Source organism: Melospiza melodia, chromosome 12 (assembly GCF_035770615.1).
Source record: "Melospiza melodia melodia isolate bMelMel2 chromosome 12, bMelMel2.pri, whole genome shotgun sequence".
NCBI classification, from domain to species: Eukaryota; Metazoa; Chordata; class Aves; order Passeriformes; family Passerellidae; genus Melospiza; species Melospiza melodia.
The window spans coordinates 22,552,054-22,573,643 of record NC_086205.1 but is presented as its reverse complement, the minus strand read 5'-3'; the positions used below and the strand labels follow the sequence as shown (position 1 = coordinate 22,573,643).

The window sequence follows — 21,590 nt, the reverse complement described above, 5'->3', positions numbered from 1 at the left end:
AGCATCCAAGCCCAACAGCAATTTTCAACAATGTAAACCTGTGATTTCTTTATGCCATGGAAAATTTCTTTCACCTTTTTATTCCTATGTAGGAACCAAGAGATAACTTCTACTTGCCTCTTATGATTTTTGTAGGAAAACAGAGCAGGAAAGAGGAACATAAGAAACATGTTCACTCTTGCACTTCTCCAAATGTGGGTGTTGGATGTGTTTGTAACATAACTCGTTGCAGCCGGTTGGCACCAAGCCCTGACACGCTCCCTGTCTAATAAAATGTGTTTCTCTTGATACCAAATTCTAATCAGGGCAACTTGCTTGATATATTCTAAATGTAAAATAAATGTTAAACATCCTAGACATTGAATATGTGAAAAGGATCATTATTCACGGGCTCCTAATCAAAGCTTTGTTTTGTGTCATTATCTGTTTGGTTTTACATGATTCCTGCTTGCCTGAGTGAAAATGTCTGGTGTTGGAAATTGTCACATTTCTCTCAGAGAAGCAAGGCAAGGAGCAGTGCTGCATTCAGAAAAGCCTAGGCATAAAGACTTGCTTGTTTGTTTGTTTTTTTCTTTTGGAGAACTCTGTGCTGTTTGCTAGGTTGTAAATTATTGATTTATTTGGTGATTTACTTTGCAGCAAATTGAAGTCATATGCAAGCTAAATACAGTTTTACTTAAGTTAATTATGATGATGGGAACTATAAGACTTCAGAAATAGACAATTGCATTTACTTGACATGTGTACTATAAGCCAAAAGATATCTCTCTTCCACTCCTACTATAGAGTAAATGTAACTTAAACTACATTTATTTCATTAATAGCTGCAACATCTGTGCCTGTAAAAGTTTTTAGGTGCTATGAAAACAATGGCATGGAAATATTTTAGGCTCTCTTGGTTTCCCTGTAGGGAGAGATCACCCCCACAATGATGTGGCCACAGAGGGTTTAAACCAAGAAGTGGGGATGGGGACACCGTGACCTCCCCACCTTTTTTCACTGAAAGCCAAAGTATAATTAGTATTTTCCATGTGAAACACTCACTGAACTACCTTTCTTTTTCTGTCCTTGTTGGGGCCACAAATGTTCCTCAGAAAAACAGATTTGGAAGGTATGAACATCTGGATGGAAGAACTGGAAGCTTGGCATGAGCTGGTAACAACGTGGAGCGTGGGCTGCAGCGCACAGAGACCTCACCTGCACCTCACTGGAGACACAGGCAGTGCCTGGAGTTTCAGAGAGAAAGGAGTTTGACTTTTGGTATGGATTTTCTGGAAATACAAATACACCACAGCAGGTGCACAAGTGTACAAGGACTGTTGCCAAGTGACTGCACACAGAGCAGGATGCAGACAATCTGAAGGGATGTCCAAGTTCTGTCCCAAGGCACAACAGGTTTTGGGGTGCTGGCTACCAATTGAGGAATGTTACAGCTCATGTTTAAGCTGATCAGGCAGGATACTTATGGCAGTACAAATCTGAAAATCCCAATCCAGCTGTCTCTACTCTGTCCTGTGAAATCCATGCTGTGTGGGTGTCCTGCCTGCTCAGATTCCAGGTGCAAACACCTGTACTGTGGAACAAATGATATTCCAAAGCTCTCATCAGAGCATGGAGCAGGAATGGGGCTCCTATCAGTGAGAGCCAGAACCCCAGAACACACAGCATCCCCTTCCCACACTGCAGACCAGCCTCACAGGAGAAGTCTGGGTGCCTTGAGATCTCTCTCCAGGATTCTGGACTCTCTCTGTGAAAGTGAGCACCTGAAAGCCCTGACTGATCTGAAAGGAGACCCTTCCCACCCAGAGCCCTTGCTTAATGAAATCAGTATTCCAGTCAGCTCCATCACTAGAAAAAGCAGCTGCAGTATGCAGGGAACATATTCTGTTTTCCCAGCTCCATGTGCTAGCATTTTGCAAATGAAATTTTCTCTGACTTTTAGGCTTTATGAAATCTTGAAATTAAAATGAAATATAATTGTCAGGGAATGGAAAGTACTACTTTTTGGCCAGCTCTATTTGTACATATAAAACATCCTAGATGTCCCAAAGTGTCTTTCATGCCATCTTGAATTATATCCTTTTTTTTTTTTTATTGAGATCTCCAAAGCCAGCTGCTTAGGGGTTTTCAATGCCCAAAATCCCACTCATTATTTCATTTGACACTCAGATCCCTTGAGCAGCACTGAAAAATTACTAAACCTTAATATCTGAGCGAGACTTCCAAACAACAGCTACAATGAAGAAACTGGTCTTGGCACTAAAAACCAATGAATATGTAAGACAAATTGTATCTGGAGAGAGCAAACACATTAAAACAGCCTACCAGTAGCATCTTTCAAAAGATATCTAATGTAAGCTGCATATTCTTCAATAGCTCAAGGGGCTTATAGTCAATAAATTTAACAGGTTGCAAAAAAAAAGTCAAAGCTAAAGTACAGTATGTAAATGGAAGCTGGAGTGCACTCTTCTTTTCAACCTTAGGACAGAGTTAATAAAGGGGAAATGACAAAATACATAAAAAGGAATGCACAGGATTTGACAGAGTATGTTTTTTTCTTTTAACTTCAAGGCAAACTACCAGACTATTTTGGTTTACAGATAAATCAAACAAAGAACTTTTATCAGTTTGCATAAAAGTCTCATTTTCAGCACTGGAAAGATTAGGCTTCAGAGCCTTATTTTGTACGTGTATGAGGGGGATTACAAGGGAAGTGGTGAAAGTAATGACCTTGCCAGGGATTAGCTTCCACAATTGTATGGTAAAATAGTTGTGTTTTCTATGCTTATGGATTAAGATATTCATTGACAGTTTCTGCAAACTAGTGAAATTCACAGATATTTTCAGTAATAGGGTGGTGACAGTAGCAGTATCTGACAGGCTGACATCACCCATGGTGTTGTGAGGCCCAGCCCAGGGAACTGGACCCTCAGCCTTGCCGATTTGTTTGCAGTGGCTCAGTGTTTGTGTGACAAAAAGGGTTTCCTTTTGGAATTCCCTTTATTTTACAGTTGTATGGTCATGCTAAATGCAAATGTATTGGACCCATTTGGTCCTTTTTTTGCTTTTCAAGAGCTACACCTGACTCCTCCCAGCTGACCTAAGAGCACTTAGAGGTGGCCTTTTACTGAGTTACCCCGCACACTGACAGCTACACTTGGTTAAGCTGTCAAAAAACTGAAGTAGCTGGACCATTCCCACTGAGATTCTCTTTCTTCAATATTTCTTATTTTTTCTAAAAAAAAAATATTTTCGGTTTCTAAAAAACTCTTAGGAAGAAGACAGGAACTACACATGTGGGGCAATCAAGACAAGCCCAGTCTCTGCTCTGACTAAATGGTGACTCTTTAGATTGAAAGCTGCTGCTTTGAGGAAGGCAGAGCAGAAAATGGTGTGGAGGCTCTTGAAGCCCAAGCCAATATCTCAGTACAGAAAACAACAGGCAGAAAGCCCCTCTGAGTGGCTCAATGTTTCTGAAAACTCTCCAGCTAGCTTAATCTTCCCAAGGAAGTTGAAAATAAATTCACCAGAAATGGCCAGCTACTTGTCTCTGTGCCTATAAAATGTAAAACATTTTCTGTTTGTCCTGATTCTATCATTTAACTTTGCAGATATATTGGAACCTATTTATCAGGCAGGATAGTGAAAGAAGAGGTTCACTTTGTTTACTTACTCACAGTAATCTCTATGGTAAAATAACTGCATGGAGGAGTAAAGACAATTTTGTTCATGAGAGAAACATTCCCATGAGGGACAGCACAGCATAAACTTGGTAAGTTTGCCTCAAGCAGTCCCAGCTCACTGTGGTTGGGTTTTCCACACAAAGCAAAGCACATTCTTATGGCAAAGAAATGAAGGCTTATACCAGCCTACACATATTTTCTTGCACTAGCAGAATTAGTTAATATAAAATTATGTTCAGCAGAGAAAGATTTCAAAGTCCTAGTCTCTGACTACCTAAATAATTTCTCCTACAAATGCAACATGTCAAGATTTTTCTTGGATAATATTGTCTGTCAAGTCTATTAAGCTGGGTGAAATAGTGCCTGGGCTTCTGCTCTTATTTCATGACAATGGAAAGTGAGATAAGCAGAGAGAAAAAAGAACTGGACCTGGGTGGAGGTTTTTTGGAAGTATAGCACAAAAATAGTTTTAGATAGGTCCATGTAAGGTAGACACCAAAACTGATGATTAAGTCTTCATAATCATAGTGATGGGTGTTTGTAGTCCCAGTGTGCAATCCCGTGGATTATCCCTGGACAGCAGAGTGTCCCTGCAGTGTAACAGGGGTGTAGCCAAAATTTATGTAAAGCAGTCACACTTCCAATGGCAGCAGTCTGCCTTCAGAAGCACAGAGCACACAGTTCAAGCTGTAAAATTAATTCAGAAAACTGGAAAAAAAACCAAGGAGGTTGACCTCTGCTGAACTCAGTGTTGCTTGAAATGGTTTTAAAACAAAGCTCTGTTTGCCCAGAAGTTTTGTAGTGGTTGAGAGACAAAAACTCTGAGCTTCAGCTTGGACTGTGCATGCCAATAATTGGCAAAAAATGAGCTGTTTACCCCTGGTCAAGGGAGAGGTTCTGGAACATGCACAGGGTATGAATGATGAGCTCTCAATATGGAAGTCTTGGGAACTAATCACCCAGGGAACATCACAGACTAATCAGAAAGTCCAATAGAAATAGACATCTTTCAATGGACATAAAACAATTCCTTTCATGCAGCTGAGCTGAGAAATCTTTATCTCATGTAGGTAATGAAAAATACACATCCACTGTGATAGATGTAGTTCTGCATATAGTTAGAAATTCACTTTTTCTTATAATTACCTTTTCTGTCTGTTCATTCTTCATTTCTTTAACGTAGTCATCCAGTGGACATTTTCATGAAGACAACCTTAAGAGCAGAGATCTCACTGTTTTCTAAAGAAAAGAGAAAACAAAAAGCTTTTAAGTGCTATATTTACCATACTAAATCCCCAGGTGGTTACATCCACAACCTAATTGCACTGGCTGATTTTAGCAGGCAAGAGCAAAAGGAAAAGATACTCTATATATCCACAAACTGGGAAATAGATAGGAGGATACTGTGCCTCCAGAAGGCATTATAAAAAGGGGAAAGATTAAATGCTTTTTCCTTTCTTTACTGTTGTTTAAAAGACATAGAGGAAGCACTTCTTTTTCGTGTAGTGCACTTTTACCAAGGGGTTTTTCTTCCAATGGTTTTGGACCCGTGAGAGCTGCTTTTAAATCATGGTGATAATTTCATATTCTAGAAGGAATCTGAACACGTTATCACATGTTCCGAAATATATCAACTTGCATATTACTTAACATTAAATTAAACCTGGCTCATTACACTTGTAAACCAAGAAACTTTAAAAACTCTGCATTCTTTTATATAAACTCTTTTACTTATCTAATCTATCTAATTCAGTAAATAAACACTGTTTAATATATGGTCATAATAGTTTCTTTATGCCATATCAATCACAATTTCTAATTATAGTTGGGCAAACAGCATTTGAAGTACATGCAATCTGTCTTTGTTTTTTCTGACCTTTGCCTTTCAGTGACCTAAAAAAAATGTCAATTCTTAAACCAAATTATTTAAAAGCTAGTATTCAGTTAGACAGAAAACTCCCTCTCAGCAAATGGTATCATATACAGTAAGCAAGGTTAGATGGAGACAGGATATTCAAAACGAGGTAATAAGAATCATTTTATAATCAATAAGGTCAGGAAAGACCTCCTAGAACATCAAGTTCATTGAGTTTTTATCTTTCTGAAGAAATATATAAATGTTAAGTTAATGGTAGAAGTACAAACAAACTTGCCTTGTCTTTTCTTACAAAGTGGATTCCAGTGTCTGTAAACATAAATTTGGAGCATGCGCTCAATTCCGGTGCCCAGAATGGCAACAATGATGAGCTACAGGAAGACAGAGCTGCCAGCGTAGGCAGAGTCCCACTTTAGTGGGGAATACTGAGCAGTCTCTTGAGCTATTTATGCATCTGGCAAACTTTGAGAAAAGTACTGGAACAAACCTCCTGCCTCCCGGGCCCATCACCAACACCACAGCCTGGCCAGACCCTGAGCAAGCAGCAATTGCTTGAAGGGCTGTAGCACACAGCTGTCCCCTCACTGAGGGCCCAAGACAAACATTTTTATCTCCTGGAGCCCAAAGGTGTTCAGCACAACGGCATGGAGATGGCTTTACAGGTGAGCACTGTCTCACAAGTGACTGGATCCAGGCCTGTTCTCAGTGAGATGCTCACAGGGCTGTAAGTCTGCATCACCCTCTCTCCATCAAACCCACACGCTGAGGAGGCCATAAAATCCACTCAGCCTAGGAGGTTTGTCTTATGAGCTCACAAGAATTGAAGTTCTGCAGGTCAAATCTTGATTCTAAATTGGCTTAAAGTACCTTTGAAAGTATAAAATTATGAGAGAGCTCAGCATCATCATTACCATTAGCAGCCACCCATGCTCCAGAAACGATGCCGAGTGTTCCTTGGAAGGAAGTCAGAGAGATATTGCAATTACCAACTATGTTATATCATTTAAGTATATATTTAGCTTAATTGTGGTAAAACTTGATAGTATTCTGTTGATTTCATAATTACTAGAAAAACTGCAAAATAAAACACATGTCTAGGGGGACTGGGAATTTGATGTGGTTTATAATCAACAACATTGTTCACAATGACAGATCTGAGTATACAGAAATTATTTCACATTGCAGCACTGGTGCTAACACTTGCTTTTCCACTTGCTTTTCATTACCATTGCAAAGTAGTTTTCCTAGACAGTGCTTATTTTAGTCATGGCAGAAACTAATGAATTTTTCAGACTTGTGTCTGGGTTTTATTATACTCCTATACAATCTTTTATTATACTCCTACAAAATCCGGTTTTTATGTATTGTACTATCAAAGAGTGGGCTGAGTATGCCCTTACTTCCCTCTGAATCTTTTTTACAACTTTATAATTCAGAAATTTAAACTTCTCTTGACCCATTATGAACCACTCACCCCTGAGTCTGACCTTTCTTCTCCCTCTGGGTCACTGTGAAAATTATTGGAACTCCAGGGGCACCCAAAGCATCTATTCTTTGGCCCTGTTGTACTAAACAATGTAAAAACAAGGCTGTAAACAGTCCCACTCTCAAGAGCTTGCAGTCTGGCATGTTTACAGGACAGATTTTAGCAAAGTAAAGAAATGGCTGAGCTAATTCCTTTTAAGCTAACATTGGTATCTCTAGTCTGTACTAGAATGTAAGCACAATCTATGTTGGTAAAACAAAGGAGCTAAGTAAGAGATAGGAAAAGGGAAACTCATAATTCCTCCCTGCACACAGCTGACATGAGCATGAGTATTCACAGTAAGAGACCCAGCAGAGGAGAAAAGGGATTCTGTGTGAGCAGCTGTCAGTTTGAACATCATTTTACCCTTTCTCAAAATTTGTCCTTTGAAGAGGCATGAGTACCACTGGCGTGATTCCCAGCCGTGCTAGACCAGAGCTGCTGAGGAACCTCTCCATAAGGTGAATTCTGTGGCCACCCTGGTGCACAGGGAGGAATCCAGCACTGCATTGATTGGCTTTGTGCTGTTGTGTAGGGGAATCTAAAGACATACAGAAATGTGAGAGGGAAACAGTTTGGTTGGTTGATACAGCCAGGAACCAGCAGCCAATAGACGCTAAACTCTACTCCGTATTTCTTCTGCTGCTTTCACTCAGTCAGTTCATTTTGTCAGTTCATGGATCGATTTCCTTATTGGAAAAAAGACTCAAAAAGGTCCTTCTTACCTCTGTCTTCCTATTGTACCCTGCAGGGTCTGTGGAGGGAAAGATATTGTGGATGTGAAATGTGTGATTGCTTTTGTGGACACAGGGGTCTCCTGTTACTCATTAGGTGGAGCCAGCTCTTCCCCTACATCATGAATGCTGAGCAGACAGATCCCAACACAAAAGTTACCTGATATGAAGCTGTGGAGAGGGCAGACTTCAGAGAAATACTTTCTGTATGCTCTAAATTTCCTTTTTCTCCCTTGTAGAGATAAGGTTTGATTGAGCACCACTTAATGCAGAGCAGAGGATGGAAAGATATTGGAGCAAGGTAGACATTGTGGTGAAGAAGAACTCTAGAAAATTAAGTGCAATTGAAACAGTAAGAGCAGTAGAAAATCAAGACTTTCACATGAGTTAAACAATGGGGTTTTTCCATCTGTTGCTTCAGATAAGTACTCCTTACCTACTCCATGCTCCTCTCACAGTCTCACACATCCAAGGTCCTGGCTGGCTTTTTAGTAACACTATAATAGGAGCAATGGAAAGGCAATAATGCTGGTATTTGATGTTGCAAACAGCAAATTCAGTTTAAGCATTTATTTAACTTGAGGGTGGATAGCCCTCCCAACTGAGAGCCCCACAGTGATTGTTTTAGACATGTCAAACAATGTGTATTTCAGAATACCAGAGGAAAAGGCAGCCATGGGAGTAGTTCCCTGGTGAAAGATGGTCACTGCTATAATTGGTCCAGATCTGCTTCAGAGCAGGTTTAGATATCCAGCAGTGCCCCTGATCACTCCAAACAGACAGGGATGTAGCTGAGGAGAGGAGCAAAGTGAGACTCACCTGCTGTAGCTTCAGGTTGAAATCTGCCAAATACCTAATAAACATGCACAAACCTACTGTGCAGCTTGTGCAAGCTCTGGGGAGAAGAGCAGAAATCATGTGGAGAAGGACATAAAGGAACATCAAGCAATCCCATAAGAAGCCAAACTTTAACTTTCAATGTTTGTGGAAGTGATCTTCATGTGAAGATCAGTGCTGCACTAATTCACTAATTCATCATTCACAAAGAATGATGGGCACCTTACTACAGGCTAAGGTAATGTAACAAAGACAACATTGCAGACCTCAGCTAATTTCAAATTATATAAAAATTTTGTCATCTGCATGCTTTAAAATCATACTTCAAGCAGCTTAATAGAAAATTATAGCCTGCTTTTTAGAAGCATAACCTATAATTTATTTTTCATTAACTGCTCAAGTTCAATTTTGATACAGTAAAGCTAAATGCATTTTTTAAGCTTTTACTTTCATCAATCATTTGATTTTTTTTTCCTGACACGTGGCATATCTTATTCAATGGTATTGGCTGCTCTGTTTTTAAATAATATTCTGTTTTCTAGAATACCAGGAGGATTGTATTTAGACATCTTTAAAAAATGTAGTGACAGCAATTTCAATCAAAAAAAATGAGAGGAAAAAAATACAATGAATAACAGCAACTGAAATAAGTTAGAAACAAGGAAGGAAAAAGCAGTATTGGAATACTTTGGTTTCATTCCTACTGAAGTTTGTGATGTTGTGGAAGACTTATGAGAGCCTTGTATAAAAGTTAATACTGCAGTAGATCGCCATTGCCATCTCCTGGTAAATAAACCATATAACTGTATTCTAGATATTTTTCTAAACAGTCATATATTGTACAACTGTTGAGAGATTACACCATAAATAGGCAATAAAGGATTTAGGGTATTTATTGTGAGACTATCATTGCATTTTTATTCTTTGCTCACGTAAGACCTTTATAAAGAACTGCATTACAGTTGATAAATGGTGGTATTTGTTCCAATGCACTCTTTATGCTGAAAAGAAATACTGCTAGTTATGACTCTGTAAATTAAGGTGAGACAATGGGTTTTGTTGTGATTGAAACAAATAGCTGAGCTGCTTAAGGAAAACTCCCCACAACCAAAACAAATATCCACTCAGAGAGAAGGTGCTGGTGCCGTGTGCTGTGATAGAGCTGTGACACAGCAGCTAACAAAAAAAAATGTTCACCAGCACCAAGCCATGGCACCCAGAGACAGTAGGGACAAGAGCAGTGACAACAGCAAGCTGTCATTTCACTTTCTGGTATTTATAATCTTTTTATTTTCTTACCTCTGTCATCATCCTTCCTGCTGTCCTTTCCCATTGTGTCACTGTCATATTTTCTGAAAAATCCCTTCACCAGGATTTCTTCTCCTGAGAAGCCTCAGAGAAAAATGAAAACAATAATTATCTGATTCACTTCTCCTGTGTTTTGCTGCTTTGGAATGTGGATTGGAGATTGTTTATCCAACAGCTGGTTCTTTGATTGGTTTCATGTGAATTGCTTTTACATAATGACCAATCACAGCCAGCTGTGTCAGGACTCTGGAGAGAGTCACAGGTTTTTCATTAGTATCTTGTTAAGCCTTCTGCAAGTATCTTTACTCTATTCTTTAGTATAGTTCTAGTATAGCATTCTTTAACGTAATATAATATCATAAAATAATAAATTAGCCTTCTAAGAACATGGAGTCAGATTCATCATTTCCTTCCTGCACAGGGTACCCCAAAATACCACACCATTGCACTCCCTGTCTGCCACAGCTGCTGGTTGCATGTGTCTGTGCAGGTCCCTGTGTTTGTCCTCCTGACACAGCACATCCTGTCCTGTGGGAAGGGGAGCAGCAGGAGCAGCCCCTGCCAGCAGAGCCGTGTGTGTCACACCAGAGCCAGCAGGCTCTCACCTTCTCCATCACGTGGGGAAGGAGAATGAGATGTGTGCACAACTCATTACCCTTCGGAGCAGAGAGCAGCGCTCGATGTGATGCTGAGCCTTGATAAATCATCCTTTCAATCAAATCAGTAAACAGACGGAAATGCTGTCTAACTGGCAATAAATTTCAGGCAAGTTCAGCAAGGAGTGACAGATCAGTCAAAAGGCTGTGCCTGGCTCTGTTTGTGTATTGCTTTTGCATTGCTTCTTTCTGCATCAGGGGAAGTGAATTCCCTCCCTTGGAGCTGCGTTGGCTGCCAGCATTGCCAATTAATGTGACAGGGAACAACCCCTGCAACAAGTGTCTGCTTTTTGCCATGCAAGCAAAAGAAATGTTTGCAATATTCTGGAAGAAACTAAGCTGAAGGCTTTCTGACTACAGCTTCTGAATCCAGAGCTGCATCATGAAAAGCATCTACTTAAGAGCAGCCCTTGCAGCAGTGACAATTCAGTTTGAATCTTCCAGCTCAGCACCCACACAGCCAGGACTGTGGTGATGGGGTCAGTCACAAACACTGGGAAAAAGGAGGACAAATGCAGGCAAGTGCAATGACATTTTAGAGCTGCCATAGTGTCAGAAGGAGTAAAGATTAACTGCAGCTCAGCAAGAGCTGTGGAAAGTTGCTGGCTGTGGCTATTTGGAAGGAAAAGAGCTTTGGAACAAAAGTGAGAACAGTGTCTTGAGGGACTTCTATTTCTCATCAAACCATTTCCCTCATGAGGGGACACAGAGCTGGTCTTGGACTCACAAAGGCATTTAGAAACCAGAGTCTATGGCAGGTTACACTTAATGATCATAATAGCTATTAAAGCCAAAAGGGACTGGAAAACACAAGCTTAATTATTTGACTATCCCAAGGGATCCAGAATCAACACACAATACTAATAGTATCTCCAGTCATTGTTATTAGATTATGCCTAGAAACTTTTCCCTGAAGCAACACTGTAATTATGTATTTATTAATTTATCTTTATTTGCTTTAGCTGCTCCAGTCATTAGAAAAATGCATGCTTTCCACTGCAAAGAAATTCAAAACAAAGTCATTTCATTGAGGAAATGGGTAAAAACAACTGAACTCTAAAACAGAGGAGTAGTACTCAAGAATTCATAGCTTTTCTTGGAATTTGCAACGGAAAAAAAAACCCACCTGCGTTAGGGAAAAGTAGAAGGCAGATGAAAATTAGAAGCTGAGATACATTTCCCTTTCTACAGAGAGTGCCAGTCAGATCTGCAGCAGATATTAAATCAAGGAGCTGTTCATTCTAAGAACTTCTGTCTATTCAAGGAAATCTGGCTTTCAAACAAGATAGAACAAAAATGAGACAGGAATGCCATTCCCATTGCTCTCTCCATAGCAGGTACCAGGTTTCCATAAGAACATGGCAGATTGTGCTTCTGATGTGTCCCATGGCCCTGCAGGATCCAAAGATGAAATTCAGAGGGAGAATCTTCCCATTCATTCCTCAATCTACTCCTTCCTAAGAAAAATTATTTTACAATATCCATCAGACACTAACAAACATCCCAGGCAGGGATAGCATGAGTTGGCAAACTTTAGACACAAACCATGAAGGTTCAGTGACTCTAAGGCTGTCCAGGCATCAAGAAATGAGAGAAACTTTATGATCTTTTTGTAATGGTTTTAAGCTCTCAATATCAAGAGATGGAAAAAAATTTTATGCAAGTTTTTCACACAACATAAGTGAAGGTTGCAAGACTGAACTCCCCCTTTCTCTTGAGACTGCATTTTCAATAAATGTGCTTAAAATATTTTCCTTCATGAAAAAGAGGGGGCAGTAAGAGGGGACAGGAACAAAGCAATATTTGAAAGATTTGATGAAACACAGCTCATTGCTGACTGTCCATCTTATCTTCCTGTGCCACATTTCTGAGGATTGGGAGTTTACAAATAGCACTGCATCTTTTCCTTAGCACGCATGGGTGAGAAGACAAAGAGTCAAGCTTATACATTCCAAAAGAAGAACTATTTTTAGGATAGAGGTACATTCAAGTCAGAGGTACATTCAAGAAATGCAGAAAAATTTGTCTTCCCAGAATTGAGTATACTATCTAACAGGACCTATATAGCAGGATTATACTCCATGGCTTACAAGAGTATTGATCTGTGTGTACTCCTCAGTGGTGTTACATTCATTTTAGCATTGATCTTTCTTTCATTACACCACTGCATCATGCACTCTCAGTGTCATCTCAGTGCTCCTCTAAAATCTGACTGTCTTCTGCTGCTGTCAAGATGTATAGATGCATTGTGCGGCTTCCAATTCAAAATATCAATTTCAAAGTCTTATTCTCATGCAGTCACTCCCCACCTTTTAAAATAATACTAAGGACCTACCATCCCTTAATCCTCCAAAACAAGTTAAACACAGAATAAAGAAGACATTGGCAAGTGCTTTTTCTTCAGAGATTTTTTTACTCTGTGCATTGTTTGTGTTACCTTTCAAAGAAGCTTGAAAATACCATTTCTTTTCCTCACAGCTCCTTTCTATTCCATTTGGAAAACATTGATTTTCCTTCCCCTTGTGATTCTTATGCAGCACAAGTAAACATGGCTCTGTTTAATATATGTCCAAGTCTGTGCAATGCCATCAAATTCGCTGTAGCTCTGGGAGAGAAACCAGTCACTTTGTTGGCTTCTAGCTTTGCTCCAATGCAAAACACCACAATTCTTGCACAATGTCCAGAAAGGTTACTGGTTTTATTAATTTGTTTATGCATGCTTTATTCTTCAAAGCACATGACTGGGCACCAGGAACTCATAATTTCTGACGTCAGTTTTAAAATCATACAGTCACAATTACAGAGAGACAAGGATACGTGGATCAAAACTCATGGCACAAAATGTGCAAATACATGAGCAAAAAGCCTTTTTACCTAATGGAATACCAAAATAATATACATGATCTTGGGCTTATCACGTAAGCTTCTGCACCATGCTTTGATTCCTGCACCCCTGGTGTAAGCTAGAGATGAGCCTGTTGTCTTCAGGCTGGTAAAGATGAGAACAAAAACCTTAGAAAACCTACTACAACTCCCTGCAGGAATTGTCTCCTCACCTGCTGAGTGTGCCTTCAAGATCTTGTGCTGTTTTACCAGCTCCCACCATATTCTGTAATTTTGGGCAAAAATATCTTGTCTTGCAGCTATCTAATTATGCCAGCCTGGGGAACAAGTGCACAGCATCTCAACATTGGTACCTTGGCTATTCCATAATAACAACCCTCCATTTCACTGTGTGATGTCTGTGTCCTACCCTTCACACCCTTGAAACTGGTATCCTATTTGCCTGTCTGAGTGGAGAAAAACCACTTTGTTCTTCCCTTGCATGTAGGTTGCAACAGATGAGAACAAGCTGGGAAAAACACGTGTTGTTTTAATCTTCATGATTTCCCAGTTTTTCCTCCATAAAGTCCCCCTTTCTGCCTTCACACAGCTCCTGCTTTCTCTTGTCAGTATTTCACTGTCAACCTATGTTCTTGTAGCCTTTTTCCTACATTAACAGTAATGCCATATTTTATTGCTGCAAGTATAACCCTCAGCACTTTAGCTCCTGCACCACAGACCCCAATCCAGGGTTTAAAGATGGGAATCCTTCCAAGAACATCCTTAGGCACTGGCACTGGATCAGACACTCTGTGCAAGGACGGATTTCTCATATCCCTAAGTTAACTTCTGAAAGAAAAGGCTCTATCCAGCGGGAGAGTTACTTACCAATGTAATATTTTATGCATTGAGCTCCAGAGTGTTGCAAGATGACTTTAAGTATCACAGCAGACAGAGTAATTTCACATAATGAGCTAGTTCTTTAAACTGTTACCTCACTTAACACTGAACCAATTAATCAGGACAAGGGAAAAAAAAGTACTGCTTGTGCACTGCTGTACCACAATGCATTACTGCTCCCAGCCCAAAGTCCTTTTCTCACAAAGATTACATCTCAAGAACCCAGAGCGCTTTTACTTGCTTGCACTGCCCTTTTCTAATTGCTCACAATAGGAGCTGACAGGCAAGCAGTCAGGGAGACATTGTTTCCACAGAAATTGCATATAAAAGATTCAGCAGCTGTGTAAATACATCATTTTTAGGAAGTGGACCTTCCTTTAGAAGTATGGAGATGTAACACTGTTCTGAAATTATAATAACTGCAAAAACACTGTTTCAGCTTCACCAGTCACTGCTGCGGGCATGGGCTGGCCAGAAGAAACATTGTCCTGAGCAAAGGAAAACAGGCTGGATCAAAAACTACTGCTTGTTAATACAATCAGTGACATTTAAGGGATTCATTCAATATTTTGTTATTTATTATATATTTTTTTTTATGGTATTTATTGAAAAACCATCCTGTGTAGGGACTAAGACTGTTCTGGCTGGTGTGGTCAGCATTCAGATACCAGGGCTGGGAATGTCAACCTTATGTCAACCAACCTATTCCTTTCTCTTGGAGAGGAAAGCATCCTTTTCTCCATGTTGTGTCATAAAGATGGTGCAATTGGGGAATTTCACAAATGATTCAGTTACAATCATTCTTCTCTCCCCACTTATTTCACTGAATATCTGACAATCAAGAAAGGTGCAATTATCTAAAGTGAAGAGACTGCAATATTAACAGAAATGGCATTTTACTGCAGTGATTAAACATGAAATTTCAAGGGCTTATTTGTCAATGTGTTGCTTACATGTTACAGGTAATCTCTGAAAATCAGTCGAGTTGTACTACTGAGAATGACAGTGATTAATGAGATCCTGCCTCTGAGGGAGATATTGCAGGTGAAAAGAAACAAAAGTAGAACAGACAAGTGGGGAGGGCCAATGAGACAAACTTTTAATTGTAACCACCATGAACTAACTGACAGGGGGTTATAGGGCTGTGTGAGATGCAGAAAAATGTTTGGGGAATTTATATCCTTTTGTTTTGGAGCAGAGAAAGAAAGTGGCCAGTTTATATGGTTACCATAGTAATGTAAACTGTTATTTTAAATACTTAAATATACTGAAGGTATTTCTAATGCTGGGATAAACTGCATAGCCAGGGCTCTAAGCAGCAGTGTATTGTTCCAAGAGGTCCTTCCTTGCTCACTGCCCTTTGAAATTTTTAGGAAGTTTGCTGAAAAAATGTAACCACCTCTTTTTCTTCAGGCCACAGCTTGTCTCTGTTTATGTCTCAACTTTTCTGCACTCCTTTCACTTTTTAGTCTTCCTCCATTTTACTTTTACTACCTCTTGTCCTCCAGCTTAATCCATGGATATTTTACTCCCTTGGCTCCACTATTCTCTTTTAGATTCATGAAGTAAACTTTGCCTTTACTTTCACAGCCCCCTGCACTCTGACATCAGAATGACTTTCAAAAAGCAGTTCATTAGCAGATCTCACAATAATAACTCTCAGTCAAGAATGACTAATTGTAAAGGACTGCCTGATGGACACAGCAACCCCCTGCACATCCAGAATCAGTGGCTGGTGCAATGAAATCCCAACCTTGTGTTTAGATATGTGACACTCTAACAGACATTTAAATAACATTAATTTACTAATTTCCTAATCTTCCACTCCAGCATTCAGTCAGATAAGGTTCTGACAGAAGGTAGGCACATGCAGATGAAAGGATGAGGGAAACGGGGATGGTAAAGGCAGAATGAAATGTAAAGTAAACATTTCATAACTTCCAAAGTGCCCTCCCTCAAAGGCAAATTGCTGCTTGCTGCTCTGCCCTCCACACTGTCCCAGGCAGTTATACTTCCAGACATCACTATTGCAGCCCCACAATTTTTAGTTGGCCAGAACTATTTCAGATTGTGGGAGATTATCCTATGTCCATTAGGTCTGAGATGATTATTCAATAGATGAAAGCTGAGAAATACTTAGATTACCAAAAAAAGCCAAACAGCGCTGCAGAAAAATGTGGAATAATCCAAAGGCTGCAGGCACCAGGAGCAAAAGGAAAGATCTTTCCTTTCCCAAAAAAAACCAGGAGTCTGGTCTTTCCTTACTCAGTTGGTTATATATGTGCCAATGAGAAGTCAAATTATCGGAATTTCCTAGTTATATAACTAATTTTAAAAAGGAAGCATTTAATCCCATGATAACGGCATCCCATCCCTTTGTTTCTTGCCCCTGCCCACCCACTTGGAGTGGTGCAGCATAGCTGAAAATTCAGCTGTGTGCTGAGACAGCACATCAGGGACAGGCACACACCCGCACTGGCATGGTCAGAGCACCAAGTGCTCAGAGTCTTCACCTCCTGTGCTGCAGGGAGCAGGACTGGTCTGGGAAACGGATTGAAACCAAACCAGGACAATGTTACAGTGCCCACTGCTCCTGCTATTTTTAATGTCCGGCTGTCATTTTCATTATAAACTTATATTTTCTGGGTTTATAATTCAGTCGTTAAAAAAATTGCTGAGAGCTAAATATTAGCAAGCATCTCTGCTTACCAAAAAAATGAAGAATTTCCAGAGTGCAGGGAGAGAGAGGGAGTCTCAGATTCTGCTTATTGCAGTGAGAAAGTGATTCCAGCATAAGCAGGGCTCTACCAACATGGAACTTTTGCCAGAAACTCTGTATAATATGGCACAAGGTTGTGACCACACTCTAAAGCTACAAGCACATGGCAGTTCAGCAGAATCCATGGGACTAATTCATAATTTCAGATTTCTCCCCAGGTGTCAGACAGGATCCTTACTCTCTGCCTTACATCTGTTCTGAAGCACAAAAATAATTTGTGGAATTATTTTGAGTATATCTCTCTGCTGCTACCTGAAATAGACCCCCCAGTTGTTTGATGCTGCTGTGTGGGCAGGCAGGAATATTCAGCTCTGGAATCCTGATGCTCTTTAACAGCCCTGGAATATTCAGCTCTGGAATCCTGATGCTCTTTAACAGCCCTGGAATATTCTGCTCTGGAATCCTGATGCTCTTTAGCAGCCCTGGCAGAGCCCAAGGCAGCAGCCAGGAAAACCAACAGGACTCCAGCTTTCCTGTGTCAGCTCCCTGTAGCAGTCCCTACCTGCACCCAGAGCAGCTCTGGGATGGGGTGTTCCATATGAACTGAGAGGTGAGGAATGAGCAGCAAGAGCAAAGGGCTAAGTGCTCATATGAAAGTATCAAGCATTGTTAGAAAGTTGGAGACAGATGGAATGGCCTCCAGTTTTATTTTCTTCACTTTTTTTTTTTTTAACTCTAAAAATCAGTTAGAAAATGTCTCATATATATATATGTATATTTATATGTGTGTATATATATATATGTATATATATATGGCAAGTATATATCAATATATATGTCACCAGTGTGACCTTCCTGTGACATCCACACTGCACTGCAATAAAAATGGTCACATGGAAAAGTAATGTGTAGGAAAATTAATAGAAAGACAGAATTAAAGAATATCAGCATCTCACACCTATCCTCTATCATCCCTTACAGCTCAGTGATCTCAGCTGCATGAACAGCTCTCATAAAGTTAACATTCTTAAAACAGAACTATTTTAGATGCTCTATTTTATCTGCTGCTTTTAAACGCAAAGTTATTTGATAAAACAACAAAAGAGGCATTTACTAAGAAAAATATTATTGTTAAAAAATGCAGACCATAATTTCATTCCAGACTCTGCCTCTTTAAAGATCTAAGTGGTGTATACAAGTCTTTGTTGTGTGATGCAGTGGTTACCATGGTAATTTTTTTTTTTAAAGTTTAGTGAAGACAGTGCAGTCAAAAACATAAATAGCCTGAGCCCCTGGCAGGGTAAATTGTACAATAGCATTCTAGAATAAATTTACATGGCTTTTTTTCTGTTGTGTTTTTTTTTTTTTTTTTCTGAAAGCATATATTAGAGACTAATAATTCTTTGTGAAGAAAAATACTTCACTTTTCTTAGGACTGCAATTATATTTGATTATAATCCATAACTGTACCTGCTCCAGGATGATACTAAATTCTATAGCCCTTCATGTGCCCGTTATCTATGGTTCCTCAAAGACAGTGATCCAAGCTAGTGGGTGTGGGAGAGTTTCCTGGAGTGCCACCTGGTTAGAAGGGTTTTAAGCTTTTCAGGAACACCACCAGAGAGATTTATATCACACCATCAGAGAGATTTATATTTGCCAGCAAAATCAAAAACGTATCCTGGAATAACTAATTGAGCTGCAGACCTGTGGAGAACTCATATATATATATAAATATCTATTTGCCAACCTGGAAGCCTTTATACCTTCGTTTATACCTTGTTTAGGAAAAGAAAGGCAATATTTTTAAAGCTAAAATTGTTTGCCAAAATTGTTTGGTAGCAATACTGTTGTACAGGACCTGGGCAAAAACTACAGACAATGTAATATCTTTCCTCCAGCATGCAATCAGAAAAGAGTCCAAGAACGGGGCAGACTGATGAAATACATCACCTGTGTGCTCCCCTTCCTCCAGGCCTTTGCAGTTCACAGGCATCCAGGGCCAGACACAGTTTCAGCAATCTCAGTGGATTCATTTTCCATGAGTTTGTCCTTGAAGTCCAGTGACCTTTTGCTTTACACAGCATCCTGGGGCAAAAAGTCAGAGTTAAACTACCAGGCTGAGTTTTACCAACAGCAGACATCACAGTATTTTATAAATATAATGCTGCTTTGATGCAAGGCTGAATGTCTAATTTTGCTAATGATTCTGTGCCCAGAAGTAATGTGTGATATATGGTTAAAGATAGTTTTAAAATGCTTGAGCAAGATGAGCAGAGGGAGTTAGTAAAAGGGCATTTTGAGTCCTGTGGTATTTGGAGCTGCTTCTCCAGGGTACCAGCTGTGGCATCTCCCCAGCTCACTTCTGGAATAATTTGGAAAGATACCTCTCAACAAAACTGCCAAGCTGGAACTGCTCCTTCTCCAGTGCTCCTGCTTTGTCGTGGGCAGAGATTCCTACTTGGAATTTTGCAGGGAAAGAATATTGTGCCGTGTCCTGGTTTGCTTTCTACTGGGCAAACATATGGCTTCCCCACAATGATTTTAAACTCATTAGGAGGAATCTGGCAAAGCAACAGATGTTTAACTAGCCAACAAAAGTCATATTCCTGGAGGAATTTCTAATAATTATATCACATCAAGTCCTCCACATATCTTTTCACCCAGTACAAATTAGTGCAGCTCTGTTGATAAAAGGAAATGGTGCCAGTTAGAACCACTTGAAAATCTAACCTCTCAAATTCACAATAGGGTATGTCTATTAAACAATTTGAAAGTAAGAGGTCTTTTAATACTAAATAGCTGAATTTCTATGCAAGCCATGTGAAATACTGGAGTACAGGAATTTTTTTTTGTCTTTGTAGAGCCTTTATCCCTCATGGGTATGAAAGATCTTTTTTTTTTTTAGGAAATGGGCCAGTAAAGGAAAACTAACTACCCCCTGTTTTATGAGAAGAATAACACATTCCTTCCAACTGTCCTTATTAATTTATAAACAGCTATGATCCTAGGTTGTTCTGGTCATTCAAATTTATGATCAAAATAAAATTACTCTCAATAGAGAGAAAAAAATGCCTCTTCTCTCAAACTTCATAACGAGTGATAAGCATTCACTGGACCATAATTACATCTTTCTATTTTTCCTATGCTGCTTCAGGTTTTAATTTTTTTTAATATCACCATTTTAATTAAGCTTTAATCTTCACAGCACTAAACTAAATTAAAAGGATCTTTATAGTGTTGCTTTGGTAACTAACAGAAGGGGTAAAATTACCTTATCTGTTTGTTCACCATGTTGCTGCTGTAAACATCCCAGCTACGGTCTTTAATTTGCTCATTTTCACTAGGAAAAAAAAGAAAAGGACATGTGACACTGCAAACAGTTATCACTGCTGGAACAGTCCTCTAGCAGGATCTCACTGTGATTGTCATGGACAAACATGGAGCTGGGAACTCTTTCCTCCAGGAGATTAAATACAAACTAATTAGGCAAGACACAAAGCAGGCAGAGAAAAGTGAAAGCAGCAGTACCCTTTACAGAAATTCCCACCTCCTTGCCCTTCTGTCTGGTCCCCTTTATTTCCTTCAACAATCTGCAGCACATTAAAAGTTAAATATAAACTTCTTATGATTTTCCCATGGTTTCCTGCAGATAATTAGCGACCAATCTTCAGAACACACCTGCCATGTACCTGCCATGTCATTGTCCCATTTTATATCTCTGTAAAACACCAAACAACAAATTGAGTTGTCCAAGACTGTCAGCTAAACACAATCCTACATCACAGCACTGTAACAGAAACATGCTGAAAGTGTGAGAGCACACTTGACCTTGAACAGCCTGGACAGCTTGAGATGGGCAATAGGTAAGAGAAAAGGGGAGAAAATTGTTAGACCTTTCTTTTAAAACTGAGATAGCACAGATCAAAACAAGAGCAAGTTCTTGTTATTATCTAATCTTGTCATTATGTAACAGAAGAAAGAATAATTTTTAAGATTACTTTAAAAAAAGAATACTTTTATATGATTTCAGAGTTCTACATGTCTGTTTCTCTTCTTGAACCTTTCTCTGTCAGAGTGTTTCACCCTCAGCAAGGGACTGATGCTCATTTCCATTCAAACAACCCCACAGACACTGGCTATAGTGGCCTGAAATGCAGTTTAACCTAAGTTTTGGGAGCCCTCTAGGCTGAGGTTGAATGAACAGCTTTCCTAAAAGGCAGAGCCCATGTATGTATCAGCATCACCCAAAGACACAGCAGGACCTCTCACACCTGTGCAGGGGAGCTTTCCTGAGCCCAGGAAATAAACCAGCACCAAAGCCTTTTTAATTACAAATCATCCCTCCAAATCATCTTTTGCTATTAACTGTATTTCTCAACATAGCAGGTTTTTAGGGAGACTTGATTATTTGCAAAGTGAGCCTTGATTATTTACAGGTGAGCCCCTGGCACAGGGTGCCCAGAGCAGCTGTGGCTGCCCCTGGATCCCTGCAGGTGTCCAAGGCCAGGCTGGACGGGGCTTGAAGC

General features: G+C 39.7%; 1 long non-coding RNA gene across 1 annotated transcript in view; it reads right to left on the bottom strand.

Moving 5' to 3' along the window:
* The window catches only part of LOC134423840 (uncharacterized), a 40,759-nt gene extending 35,842 nt beyond the window's left edge, over nucleotides 1-4,917 (bottom strand). Inside the window, exon 1 of the long non-coding RNA XR_010029212.1 lies at nucleotides 4,830-4,917. This is a non-coding gene — a long non-coding RNA (uncharacterized LOC134423840). The remainder of the gene's footprint in view (nucleotides 1-4,829) is intronic.
* Between the last annotated feature and the right edge of the window lie 16,673 nt (nucleotides 4,918-21,590).